At 37.0% G+C, this 13,226-nt stretch overlaps 1 protein-coding gene across 5 annotated transcripts in view; it reads left to right on the top strand.

Annotated features, from left to right (window-relative positions):
* Positions 1 to 13,226, top strand: part of Znf654 (zinc finger protein 654) — a 139,819-nt gene that overhangs the window by 104,308 nt on the left and 22,285 nt on the right. The gene's annotated exons all lie outside the window — the stretch shown is intronic.

Here is a 13,226-nt window from a genome sequence, read left to right as displayed (position 1 = left end):
ACCAGCAGAATGAGCAGTACAATTAATTAGCTAGTCCACCTGCCATACACACATAAATGTATCTTCTCCCCACCTTCTCTTTTTCCTCATCCCAGTTTTTCCTTCCCTTTGTCCCTTTAACAGTATCTATTGTACCTTTCAGATTTTGTTTACTCTTTCAGGTTCTTACAGTAGCAAGACAATATGATACATAGGCAGGTCTAATTTATTTCACTTATAAGTATGGTCTCTAGTTGCATCCACTTACTGATAAAAGCCTCAAATGTATCTTTTATAGCTGTGTAATACTCCGTTGTGTAAAAATACCACGTTTTAAAATCTATTTTTCAGTTGATGTGCCATTGGGTTATTTTCCAAGATTTTAGTTAAGGCAGGTTGCACTGCTATAAACGGGTGCACATATATCGCTGTGGTATGATGTTTTCAGTTCTGGAAAAATACGCAGGAGAAGAATGGCTGGGCTGAATGAGACCTCCAAGCCTAGCTTTCTGAGGAAACGCCACACTGATTTCCATAGTGGTTGTGCCATTCTGTGCTCCCACCAACAGTAGAGAAGGATTCCTTTTTCTGCACAGCTCCTCCAGAATTGGTTATTGGTTGACTCCTAGATGATAACCATTCTTTCTGGGATAAGATATAATCTCAGTATTGTTTTAATTTGCATCTCTTGTATGACCAATGGTGTTGAACATTTTTTCACGTATGTATTTGCCATTCATATTTCTTTATCTGAGAGGTATATATTCATTTCAGACACCCATTTTTGGATTGGGTCTTTGAATTTGGGTGGCCTGAGTTTTAATTCTTTCTATGTTCTCCTTTGTCTGAGCAACAATGGGCTATAGTTTTTTTCCCAATTCATGAGTTTTCTTTTTACTCTACTGCTGATTTCTTTTGACTTGCAGAAACTTCTCAAAAATATGAGATCCCAGTTGTTGATTCTTTGATGTATTTCCTATGCAGTTTGGTTTTTGCTCATGAACTCTCTACCTACCCCTAATGTCTCTCAAGGTTTCTACCTACTTTCTCTTCCCAAATATTTTGTTTCACTTTTAATATTTAAATCTTTAACCTATTTTGACTGTAGTTTTTTGCATGGTGATAGACATGGATCTAATTTCAACTTTCAGCCTGTAGAAAGCCAGTTTTTCCAGAACAGTTTTGTTTTTGATACAGGATCTTGCTACACAGTTCGGACACATAGGGGTCCTCCTGTCTCAGCCTCCTCAGCATTGGTCCTTACAGGATGTGCCACCATGCCTAATTTTGGGACTGTTATGATGTGCCTGGATTCTGGGGATGGCATGGCATGTGGTACCTGGGATCAAACTCAGGACCTTGCAGTGGCTAGGGAGGCATTTAGTAGCTACTTATCTCCCTAGCCCCCAAATACCATTTATTAAAGATGCTGTCTTTTATCCAGTGAACATGATAAACAAAGATAGGGTGGCTGAGTGTGTTTGTACATCTTCTAATTGGTTCCACTGATCCTCAGATCTGTGTGTGTGTGTGTGTGTGTGTGTGTGTGTGTGTGTGTGTTTTTCCAGGACTGTGTTGATTTTATCACAGCAGCTTTGTAGTATAAGTAAGGGATTGTGGTGCCTCTTGCCTTTTCTTTATTGCCCAGGATTGCTTTTGCTATTCTTGGTTTCTTCTGGTTATAGATGAATTGGAGGAATGTTTCTCTAGGTCTGTGAGGCTTACTAATGGTATTTTAATTGGGATTGTATTGACTTTGCATAACAGTTTTGGGAGTATGGTCATTTCTCAATATTGGTTTTTCTTATCCAGGAGCAAGGAATATCTTTCCACTTTCTGAGATCCTGTTGGATCTCTTTTCTCAGAGTAGTTTAATTTTTACTTTGTGAGATTCTTAAGTATTTCATTTTTTGGACAGTATTGTGAATGGTATGGTTTCCCTAATTTCTCTCTTGGTACATTCCTTCTTTGTGTACAGAAATCCTATTAATTTTTGAGTGTTGACTTTGTATCCTTTTCTGCTCTTGAATTTCATTTTTATTTTTTTTATTAATTAATTAGTTGTTTATTTTGGGGGCAGAACCAGGGATTGAACTTAGGCCCTTGCGCTTGCCAGGCAAGCATTTATTCTACCGAGCTATCTCCCTGGCCCCCTGAATTTCATTTTTAAATGTACAGTTCTCTTGGTGGAATTTTGGGGGTCTTCTATGAGTATGTCATTTACAAATAATGATAATTTCAATTCTTCCTTTGCAGTCATTATTCCTTTTATTTTTCTCTTCTGTCTAATTGCAATAGCTAATGTTTTGAGAACTATATTGAACAGTAGTAGTGACAATGTACCTACTTTTCTTGTTCCTGATTATAAAGTGAAGGCTTTCAGTTTTTGTCCATTTAATATGACGTTTATTATTGGATTGTCATAGATGGCTTTTATTAGGTTGATGTAAAAGCCATCTATGCTAATTTTCTATGAGGTTTTTTATCATAAATGAGTGTTGGACTTTGTCAGAATCTTTTTCGGCATCTATTGGGATTATCATGTGTTTTTTGTCTTTGGTTCTGTTGATGTGTTATTACATTTATGGGTTTGCATATATGAACTATCCCTAAATTCTGGGATTAATTCCATTTGGTTGTGTTGGATAATCTCCTTGATGATTTGCTGCACTTTGTTTACTACTGTTTTGTTGAGGATTTTTGCATGTATGTTCATCAGGGGACTTGGCCTGTATTTGTCCTTTTTGGTTGGGTCTTTCTCTGGTTTTGGTGACAGAATAATACTTGTCTCCAGGAATGAATTTGTGGGAATTGATTCCCTTTCAATTTCATTGAAGAGTCTGTGAAGAGGTTAGCATAAATCTTCTCTAGATTTCTTGTAGAATTTTTTTTTTTTTTCTTGATGTTTAATTGGTACCGGGTCTTGCTACGCAGTGAGGACTCGTAGTGACCCTCCTGTCTCAGCCGCCCCAGTACTGGGCTTATAGGTGCCACACTTGGTTTTGTTGACTAGCTGGGCAGAATGGCATGGGGTACTGGGGGTTGAAACCAGCTTCTTGCACTTTCTAAGCAGGCGCTTAAACTGCCAAGCTATCTCCCTAACCCGTATTGGTAGGGCTTTTTTCCCCCACATTTTCAATTTCATTAAGATTGGATTATTCAGAATTTTTATGTCTTCTAGATTCAGCATTGATAATTTATATGGATCTAGTAGTACGACCATATCTTCTATTTTCCTTCTTTCTGTGAGCATTAAGATTTTGGAAGAAGGTATTGATCTTCTGAACTTCTATAGGATCTGTAGTGATTTTGCTCTTTTCATTCTTTATTGCATGAATTTGAACTTTTTTTTTCCTTTTTTAAAAAAAATGTATTTAGTACTGGGTCTACAGGGTCTCACTACACAGATCGGACTTGTAGTGATCCTCCTGTTTTTAGCCTCCCACGTGCTGAGATTATAGGTGTGCGCCACCATGCTCAGTCTCAATCTCCATTTTAGCATTCCCTGGAGTAAGGGCCTGGCACGGCATGCCAGGGACCAAACCCTGGTACCTGTACCTGCCTAAACAGGCATTTTAGTCTGCTGAGCTGTCTGGCCGGCCCCTCCTTTCTCTTTTTTGATATGGTTGGTTATGGGTTTATCAATTTTATTTATTATTTCAAAGCACCAGCTCTTGGATTCATTAATTCTGTGTTTCTATTGCATTAATTTTTGCACCGATCTTTATAACTTTCTGCCTTCTGTGGACTTTAAGGTTGACTTGATCTTTTTCTAGGAGCTTGAGGTACAGTATAAGATTATTTTATTTGGTTTGTGCTCATTTTGTTCTTTTTTTTTTCTTTTTTTTTTTGTATTTTGAGGAAGGATCTACAGGCTGTTCAGGGTCTCACTACTAGATTGGACTCGTAGTAAACTGCCTGTTTACAGCCTCCCAAGAGCTGGGATTACAGGCATGTGCCACCATGCCCAGTGTCAATTGCTCTGTCTCAGCGCACCCCAGGGGTGGGAATGGCATGGCATACCGAGGGATTAAACCCCTGGCCCCTGCACCTGCTTGCAGGCACTTTAATCCGCTGAGCTATTTGGCTTGCCCTCATTTTGTTTTCTTGATGTAAGAATATACCACTGTAAATTTTCCTCTTAAGAAAGCTTTCATAGTATCCCACAATTTCTAGTAAGTTTTATCTGCATTTTCATTTGATTGCACATTTTCTTTTATTCTTTAATTTCATCTGTGACCCATTGATTGTTCAGGATGATGTTATTTTATTTCCATGTGTTCATGGGGGTTTTGTTTGTTTTTTCAATAATTTCCAGTTTCATTGTACTACAGTCAGATAATATGTATGGGATAATTTTAATTTCTTTACATTTACTTAAGCATGTAAGTAAATATACTTTTGCTAGTATATGGTCTGTATTGGAGAACATCCCATTTGCAGCTGAGAAGAATATGTATTCTGATGCTGTTGGGTGGAACACTCTATAAAAGTCTACTTAGTCCATTTCTTCACAAGTTTGATTTAGCTCTGTTATTTCTTTGCCTTGTTTTGTTTTTGTTTTTTAGTTGATACCTCTTTTGGTCAATGGGGTATTAAAATCCTCCATTATAGTTGTATTATTTCTCATTCAATTTTTAATGTGTTATTTGTCTTAGGTAGTTGGGTACTTGTACATTGGGTGCATATGTATTTCTGATTGTCATCTCTCTTTTGCACTTTTCCTCTAACAAGTGTGCAGTGACCTTCTTTATCTATTTTAATCAATCTTGCTTTGAACTTGACATTCTGCAAGCAGAATAGCTATGTCTGCTTTTTTCTGGGTTCCTGTTGCATAGAGTATTATTTTACATCCTTTGACTTTTAGTCTGTGAGCTTCCTTTTGAGTTAAATGTTTCTTTTTTAAAATTTTCTTTTTTATTTTATTGAGAAATAGTAATGAGACAGTTTCAAAACAGGATAGTAGGACAGTTACAATAATTAATACATTGCATATTGTTGTTTTCGTAGTAATTATTCATAGTACAAGATGCAGACATGATATTAGTACATCCAAACACTATTAGTACAAATCTTTCTTCTCATTGAATTAAGAGAAAGTAGCTGTATATCCATCCTATTTTGTATATACAGATACAAAATGGTCATTCATTTATATCCCCCTTTTTCATTTAGTTTTGTCAGAGATGGGTATTCCATTGCCATTTAAATATTGTAGGTGCGTGAATTAAGCAAAATAATCCAATATAGTCCAGTAGTTGTAGTGGGTTATCCATAGAACTGTGCAGACTTCAAAAGTCATCTCTGAAATTGCTGGGCTCCAGACCTCGTTCCCTGGTCTAGCTGTGCTTTCTACCACCCTCTTTGTTTGTTTTTTTCCATAATTTTAATTGAGAAATAACAATGAGACAGTTTCAAATCAAATTGGTAGGACAGTTCCAATAATTAACACATCACGTACTGTCTTCCTAGTGATTATATCATGTATAAGATGCAGACATGATACCCTATTTACAAACACTACTAGAACAAATCCCTCTATTCATTGAATTAAGAGAATATAGCTGTACATATACAAAAATGGTCCTAACCATTTTGAATACACAGATACAAAATAGTCATTCATCTGTATCCTCTTTTTTTTAGTTCCATCGTTTAAATATTATAGATGTGTGAACTCAGAAAAATATTCCAAAATAATCCAGTAGTCCATAATAGTATTGGGTCTTCCACTTGACTGGCAATGTCAGAAGTTGTTGACCTGAGTCCCCTACAGCTCAACATAGCAACATGGCTTTACTTCTTTATACTTCGTTTTTATACTTTTCTGCTGGATGGTTAAGACCAATAAAGCAAGACCTATGTAACAAGAATTGTAGCTTTTGTATTTGATAAGGTCAGTCAAATCCCATCAGGATTTATCCTGAGACCCTGTACCTCAGTTTGTAGATCCTTTGTCAGTGTCAGCCATGTGGATGAGTCACGGCCATTGCTTGGCCAATTTGCTCTCTGTGGAAGCCTGAGAAAATGTTTTCTCTCCATGTGACTCTCCTTAGGCACACTCTACATCATTGATCACTTTCCTCTTTGGCCCCATAATCTCCTTGATCGGAAAATATGGGACACAACTGAGTTACATTGTGTTACAATACAGGTTCTCGTATGTCCTGAGTCTTAATTGACCTTAAAGGCTAGGGCCAAAATGTTGGCTGTCTTTGTAGCCCTCCTTTTTTTCTAATTTTTGGTCTGCAAACTTAGGTTGTTAACCCTCCAGAAGAGAAGCTTATTGTTATTACCCTACAACCTAGGCTGTTGAGCTTGACCTCACTATCTGTCTGAATATCAGACATCTTAGGCATAACATGGAACAGGTATTTTTCTTCAAGTATTGATATGTTAAACTTTTAAGTCCCTACAGAATATGACGAAAAAATAAATGTGTTTCTTGTATACAGCATATTGTTCAATTTGTTTCTTTATCCACTCTGCCAGTCTGCTGCTCTTGATTGGTGAATTGAGACCATTTACACTGATGGTTATAATTGATATGTATTGGCTTATCTTTGTCATACTGTTTTGCTGCTGTAAGTTCCCTATTTTCCCCCTCTGTTTCATTGCTTGCTCTGTCTGGTGGTCTCTTTCTATTGTTTTTCTTGAACTTGTGGTTGCTTGTGCCTCTTTCTATAATATTTAATCAGTACTCTGTGTACGGTTGGTTTTAGTCATGAATTTCTGCAGTTGTTCTTTGTCATTGAAGTATCTTGTCTTTCCATTAATTTTTATAGTTTTGCAGGATACTTCAATCTGAGTTGGAAGTTCTTTTCTTTCAGGACCTGAAATACTTCACTCCAAGCTCTTCTTGATTTTGAGAAGTCTACCATGTTTCTGTTGGACTTTCCATTATAGGTGATCTGGTTCTATTCTCCAACAGCTCTTAATATTTTGTTCTTTTGTGAATTTTTGAGATCTTGATTATTATGTGTCTAGGTGCATGTTTATTTTGATCATGGTAATTGGATTTCTGTGTGCTTCACTTAACTGTATGTCAGATTCTTTCCCCTCGCTGGGCAAATTTTCTGCTACTACTTCTGCAAATAGGCTATTAGTCTTTTTCTTTCTTTCTTTCTTTCTTTCTTTCTTTCTTTCTTTCTTTCTTTCTTTTTTGTAACTAGTGAATTGTTTCCTAGTTTCTTGTTATTTTTAAAAGATTTTTCCGTCATATTTACTGTCTTCAGTGTTGCCTTCAACATCTGAAAGTCTACATTCAGTTTTGTTTAAACAGTTTTTCTAGCTTTCAGTGGAATCATTAATTTCCTGGATATTTGTTTGAATCTGTTTTATACCTTCCATTTCTTTCCTGTACTATTTGTTCAGTGTTTCCATCATTTTTCTATCTTCTATATATTTTTGTCTGTCTTCTTTAGATGTACTGACATTCTTTCTCGATTGTTGTTATTCTTTCCCCCTGAGATATTATTTCTGATCTGATTTCTTCTATAGTCTGATGCAAATTGTTTCTGTACTTCAGTTGCTGTGATTTGGAAATTTTAGGTGTATGACTTAGAAGTTCTTTTATGCCCTTGTCTCACGGGCTTATTCTGGGTGGTCTGGAGATCTGAGCTTGCTTTGAAGCTCCCATTGTTCCCCCCTCCTCCCTCCACACAGCAGTGATGGGCAGGGGGTGGGCAGTAGTCAGCAAGACTCCTGTGATGGTGGGGGAATAGGGCAGGCTGTCCAAAGCTCCTGCTCTGTGGGTTCTGTGTGGCTTCGGCCATGGTGAAGAAAGGGCGAGGCACAGCTCAGGAAAGCTGTGAGGATGGTGAGGGTGGGCCATAGCTCAGCAAAGCTCTTGAGACTGGAGATGGTGGGGCAGGACTCACCAGGTCCCTGTAGCTGCCTGGTGTCCATGCATCTTTTGAGATGATGCGGTAGGTTTGGCTAGGCCACTGCAGCTCTGCAAATCTTCAGCGTGTCGGTGACAGGCATGGGTAGACTCCCTAATCATTGTTCTTTTTTTCTGTGGTGCTGGGATTTGAAGCCAAGGTTGGCTTATGGTAGGCAAGCACTGTACCACTGAGCTGTGCTCCAACTTAATGCAAATATTTTGAACAAATATTAAAAATGTATTAAAATCCTTTTGCTGAAAGGCTTTCTAGCAGAATATTCCGTTTCAAGTTAATGATGCAGGTGACATAATATTTTTTTAGTAATAATGATCATGCAATGATACAAGTACTTTTTTATTTTTTATTTTGAGATAATTGCTCATGAAGTCTCTGAGTTGACAAGGCTGGACTCAAACTTACAAACCTCCTGTCTCACTCTTGGAGCATGCTGAGATGATAGGCATGTTCTACCATGCCTAACTCATAGTATTTTATATGAACACATCTACATAATGACTTTTTAAAGATTTTACTGTATTTTAAAGGTTATGCTTTTATAAAATAACCATATCGAGGCTATTTTACATTTTTGCTTTGATTTACTGCAGTGTACTCATAAAAGAATTTTATATGTGTGGTATTTTATAATTTTACTCTAGAATCTATATTTCATTCAAAATAAGATAGATGTCCTACAGTTCTTCCATTTACTATGTAGATTCTCACAAAACTGTCTTAACTTGAATGTATCCTCTTTTTAAGTATACCTTTTCCTTTTCGATCCATTTGGAAAAGCTTTTAAGTATGTAAGCAAGATATCAAAATTTAAGACAACACAAGACCATCCTTCTTACATGAAATATAGCAGAAGAATGGACTTTCCAGATTTTTCATATAGTAAGAGAGCAGTTCAGTTTATTATTATGGATGGAAGTAACTAGTGGATTCTCAAAAGAAGGTGGAAGATGTAAAGATAGGATTTAGATAAGGTTATGGGAGTTGCAGGAGCAGCAGTGACAAGGAAAAAAGGCAGGAACATATAATTAGGGAGATGTGACAGGGACTAAAATAGGTAACAGGATTTGATTTGTAATAATAGGTGAATGAGTTGATAGTTTCAGCAAGAGATTAAATCTTCAGCGTTTCATCCTGGGATAAACTGATAAAGGGTTCAAACCAACATGGTAAAGTGCCTAAACAGTCTTCTACAGCTTTACAAACATATGTTGCCTTCTTTAAAAAGTAGCATCCATTTCAAGGAAGAAAAATCTTCCTTCTGGGGGCAAAATATTGCTTTTTTCTTTTTGTTTTTTGGAACCGGGGAGTGAACTCAGACCCTTGCGCTTGCCAGAAGTGCTTATTCTACTGAGCCATCTTCCTGGCTCACTGGGGGCAAAATATTAAGCACACTCAGTAGTGGATTCTCAAGAAATGTGAGGTAAAGAGTGAATTTTTTTGCATGATTGGCAGACACAAGGTAGAACTGAATATCCCACAGGATCGTACTTGGCGCAGTGCATGGGTAACTATGTGGTAGAGAAATGGCTTAAGTCAGTATACGTGGCGAATGTCTTTAAGTAAACATTTAAAAATATACAATTATTAGAGGAGTGAATAACCTGTAAATTCTAGAGTGAATCTGAGTGCTTCATTAGTCTTTTTTTTTTTTTTTTTTTTTTGGAACTGGGGATTGAACTCAGGCTCTTGTGCTTGCCAGGAAAGCGCTTATTCTACTGAGCCATCTCCCCAGCCCCTCATTATTCATTCTGAAGGTATTAAATTGGATATCATGCAGAAAATCATATTAAGGAAGGTGTAAAAATTTCTTAAATTTGTTTGCTTCCTTCTGGATCTTCACAAAACACAACACAATAGTCTTTATTTCAGGCCAGGTGTGTTAACACATGCATATAACCCCAGAACTAGGGAGGTTGAGGCAGGAGAATCATTGACAGTTCGAGACCAGCCTTGGCTACAAAATGAGCTCAAGGCCGGCCTGAGCTGCATAGCAAGACCTTGTCTCAAAAAGAAAAAAGAAGGTAAACACAAAGATGATCAATTTTTAGCTTAGAAAAATGAACATCAATTAATTTACCAATTTTAATAGCAGTGATGGGAGTAAAAATATAATTTATAATAACATGTATGGAGTGCATTGTCAGAAAGTGTAGATGATATAGTCAGAAAAGTAACCTATCAGACACATGCCTGTAGTCCTGGCCACTGGGTGGGGAGGGTGACGCAGCAGGATTACTTGGGCCCAGCAACTCAGAGTCAGCCTGGGCAATAGAGCATGACCCTGTCTCTTAAACACAACAACAGAACTCACTGAAAGTTAACTGTAAATGGCAGTTGTTAACCACTTAACAGTCTACTCTGAGTGGTCATTCAGGCAGCATGTGTGTTTACTTACTATCCAGGTATTGTTTGGGCAGGTGGCATTTAAACCACTTGATTCTTATACTGAGTAAGCTTAATGAAATTGTTTTTATATTTTCTGTTATCTTTTGAAATTAATGAAAAATATAAAATTTTTGATCATCTCATATTTAAATAATTGGACTTGTAAGTGGTTAAATACAGATCTTAAGGCTTTCTGGTTAGGAAATTCAGTGATCTAAATTGGGTACATTCAGTTCAACAAAACCTACAACTCTTTGTGGTTCACAGCCAAATTTAGTAAACTGGCAGCATACCCTGACTTAGCCTTCAGTACAGTTCTAAGCCTCTCAACATTTGTGATTTATTTGATTGGTCCCAGTACCATTAGCCAGCCAGGATGAATTGTCCAAGGATTTAGCAGCAGAAATAAGCTTACCAGTGATTCTGCTTGTATCTAGTTTACCTTGTTTCCTCTGCTTTGATTGGACCCAAGCCAGCTTACAGTGGTTGGATTTCGGGGCAGTAATATACTTGTATATATGTAAAAATATTTAACTGTTTGTTTACCACGTCAGGTTTAAAATTGATTAATTTTTATTTTCAGTTCTTTTTTTTTAATGTACAGTATATACTACACAGCTTAGACTGATAGTGATTTTTCAGCCTTCCCAGCGCTGCGATTACAGGCGTGCTCCACCATTCCTGGACTTGGTGCTGCCTCAGCACGCCCAGGGGCAGGGCCAGTGTAGCATGCGGTGCCAGGGATTGGATCCTGGCCCCTGCACTTGCCTAAGCAGGCACTTAGTCTGCTGAGCTATGCCACTAGCTTTCGATGGCTGATTTTTAATCGTAAAGATGCTGCTATAGATCATTGCTATGTTTCATGTATGCTAAAAAAAAAAAAAATTCTGAATGATCAGCAACTTTATAACTACTTTGTATTTTTATGAATACAATAGCATGGTATATAGAAAAGCACAAATCTTTTCATTATACTAAAGTGACTGGGTGTCCTAAAATAAAATATTCAAAGTGTTAAAAAATAATACTAAAACAAATAAAAGCTAGTGTGTCAGGCACTGTCCCAAGCACGTCTCAATGCTACATGTTATCTCATCCTCACAACAATCCTATGAATAGGTGTTTTTTATTAATCGTTTTGCAGAGAAATTGACCTGAGGGAGCACAGAGAGGTTAAGTAACTTGCCCATTATTTATAGGAATTTTGTTGATTTGCATGCTTGCTTTAATCCAGGGCTACCTTTAATAACTATTAGGAGGTAACTTATTTTCATGTTTGAAATTAATCTTTTATTTATTCGGTGATTCTTTTTTTAAGAAATTTGACTTTTTCTATCTTGTTCTCTTACAAATAAAATGTTCTTTATATTTTTAACCAGGAAGTCAAGTGGCATATAGAAATCACTGTATGGTCTTAAAATGGAATGTTCAAATTATGGAAGAATATGACAATTTAAATTAAGTAAAGAATTTATAGCCTCCGAATATAGTGTGATGATTTGTTTGATAAGTAAAATTTCTGAAGCTGTAGTTTTTTTTAATCCTAAGAGTTTGTTTTATAGCTGCTACAAAGCTTTTAACATCGAAAGTTTTGGGGGCACAGAAAGAAATTCTGGCTTTTTTTGTTTTAATTGATGCATAGGTATTTTAAAACTTTGACTCGGTTTCTTTAGGTTTCAAGCTCAACTTAGCATTTTTGAAAATAATGCTTTCACTAAACCTTCAATTAACCTTTTTATACTGTCAAGTTGAGTTTGCTGAAACATCTTTTGAGGTTTAATAAAATATATAATGAAAAGAAAATACACAGTGAACTAAAGGCATAAATAAAATACCTGCTTCCTGCAACTGAAAGGAGGAGAGGTGTAGGTTGGCTTACGGCTTTCAGACTGTTGAGTTCATGGTTGTTTGGCTACATGCCAGACCAGCGTGTGGAAAGGCAAGGCAGCGGAGGAGGCACCTCATGGCAGCCTCGGCAGGCAGCGGGAGGAAGAGCTGGAAAGCGAGTGCATCCTTCCTGGCTCTGCCCCTGTGACCTGCCTCCTCGAGACAGCCCCCACCTTGGAGCAGCAGTCAGCTCGATTACCATTTGACTAGTCCACTCATGCAGACAGCAGCCCCACTCGACAGTCATCTTCTAAAAACCCCACCTCTGAACATGAGACTTGGGGGCATTTGAGAACTAAACATCACAAAACTAAGTAAATCTCACAAATCTAAATCTAGTCAGTTTTATTAGGCTCAAACTTAACATACCAAGATCTTCTAAATGTTAATGTTATTAAAGTATTATAATGAAAACGAAAGATTTTTGAAAAACTCTTTATGACCCTTGTTAAAAAAACTCCCCAATGCAGACAAACTGTCAGGTGTTACTCAGTTCTTAAGTCTGTCTTGATTTTAAACCTAATACAAACCACTCATATTATGGGTAACATTTAACTCTTCAACATGTCATTTCTTTATCCCTAAACAATTACTCAAAAAGGGTGAGTAGAATTTTCCCCCTTCCAGCCTTCTACCACAGCTCAGATTATATGTTTGGCATAAATTCAGAGCAGGGCAGGGGATCTGTGTCAGTCTACTGGCCAGAGTGTGCATAATGTGAAGAGCCCACCTTATTTCCTTGTAGTTAGACTGCACCATTGTGAACAGGTTAAATTCTCTCATGTGAATTTAACTGAATGTTTAATTTTCAGTTGTGTGTTTTGTTTTTTTGCAACCTGGTTCTTTTCCTGGAAAGTATGCATTCTTTTTCTTTTAGGTTACACTTCATCCCTTTTTAAATGGGATTGTCTAAATCCAATTATATACACACTGTGTAACCTTTGGCATTAAAGCCTATTTGTATATTAATGGGGTTTTGTCACCCTGTCTAGGTTACAGTAGTATCCCTTTCTCTTTTACATAGCTATCTCATTTGGCCATCAGTCATTTTATTGACAGTGATGATCAAGT

The sequence above is a fragment of the Octodon degus genome, unplaced genomic scaffold, assembly GCF_000260255.1.
Source record: "Octodon degus isolate 3935 unplaced genomic scaffold, OctDeg1.0 scaffold00066, whole genome shotgun sequence".
NCBI classification, from domain to species: Eukaryota; Metazoa; Chordata; class Mammalia; order Rodentia; family Octodontidae; genus Octodon; species Octodon degus.
Note: the sequence above shows the minus strand (reverse complement) of the source record. Positions and strands in the feature narration are given on the sequence as shown.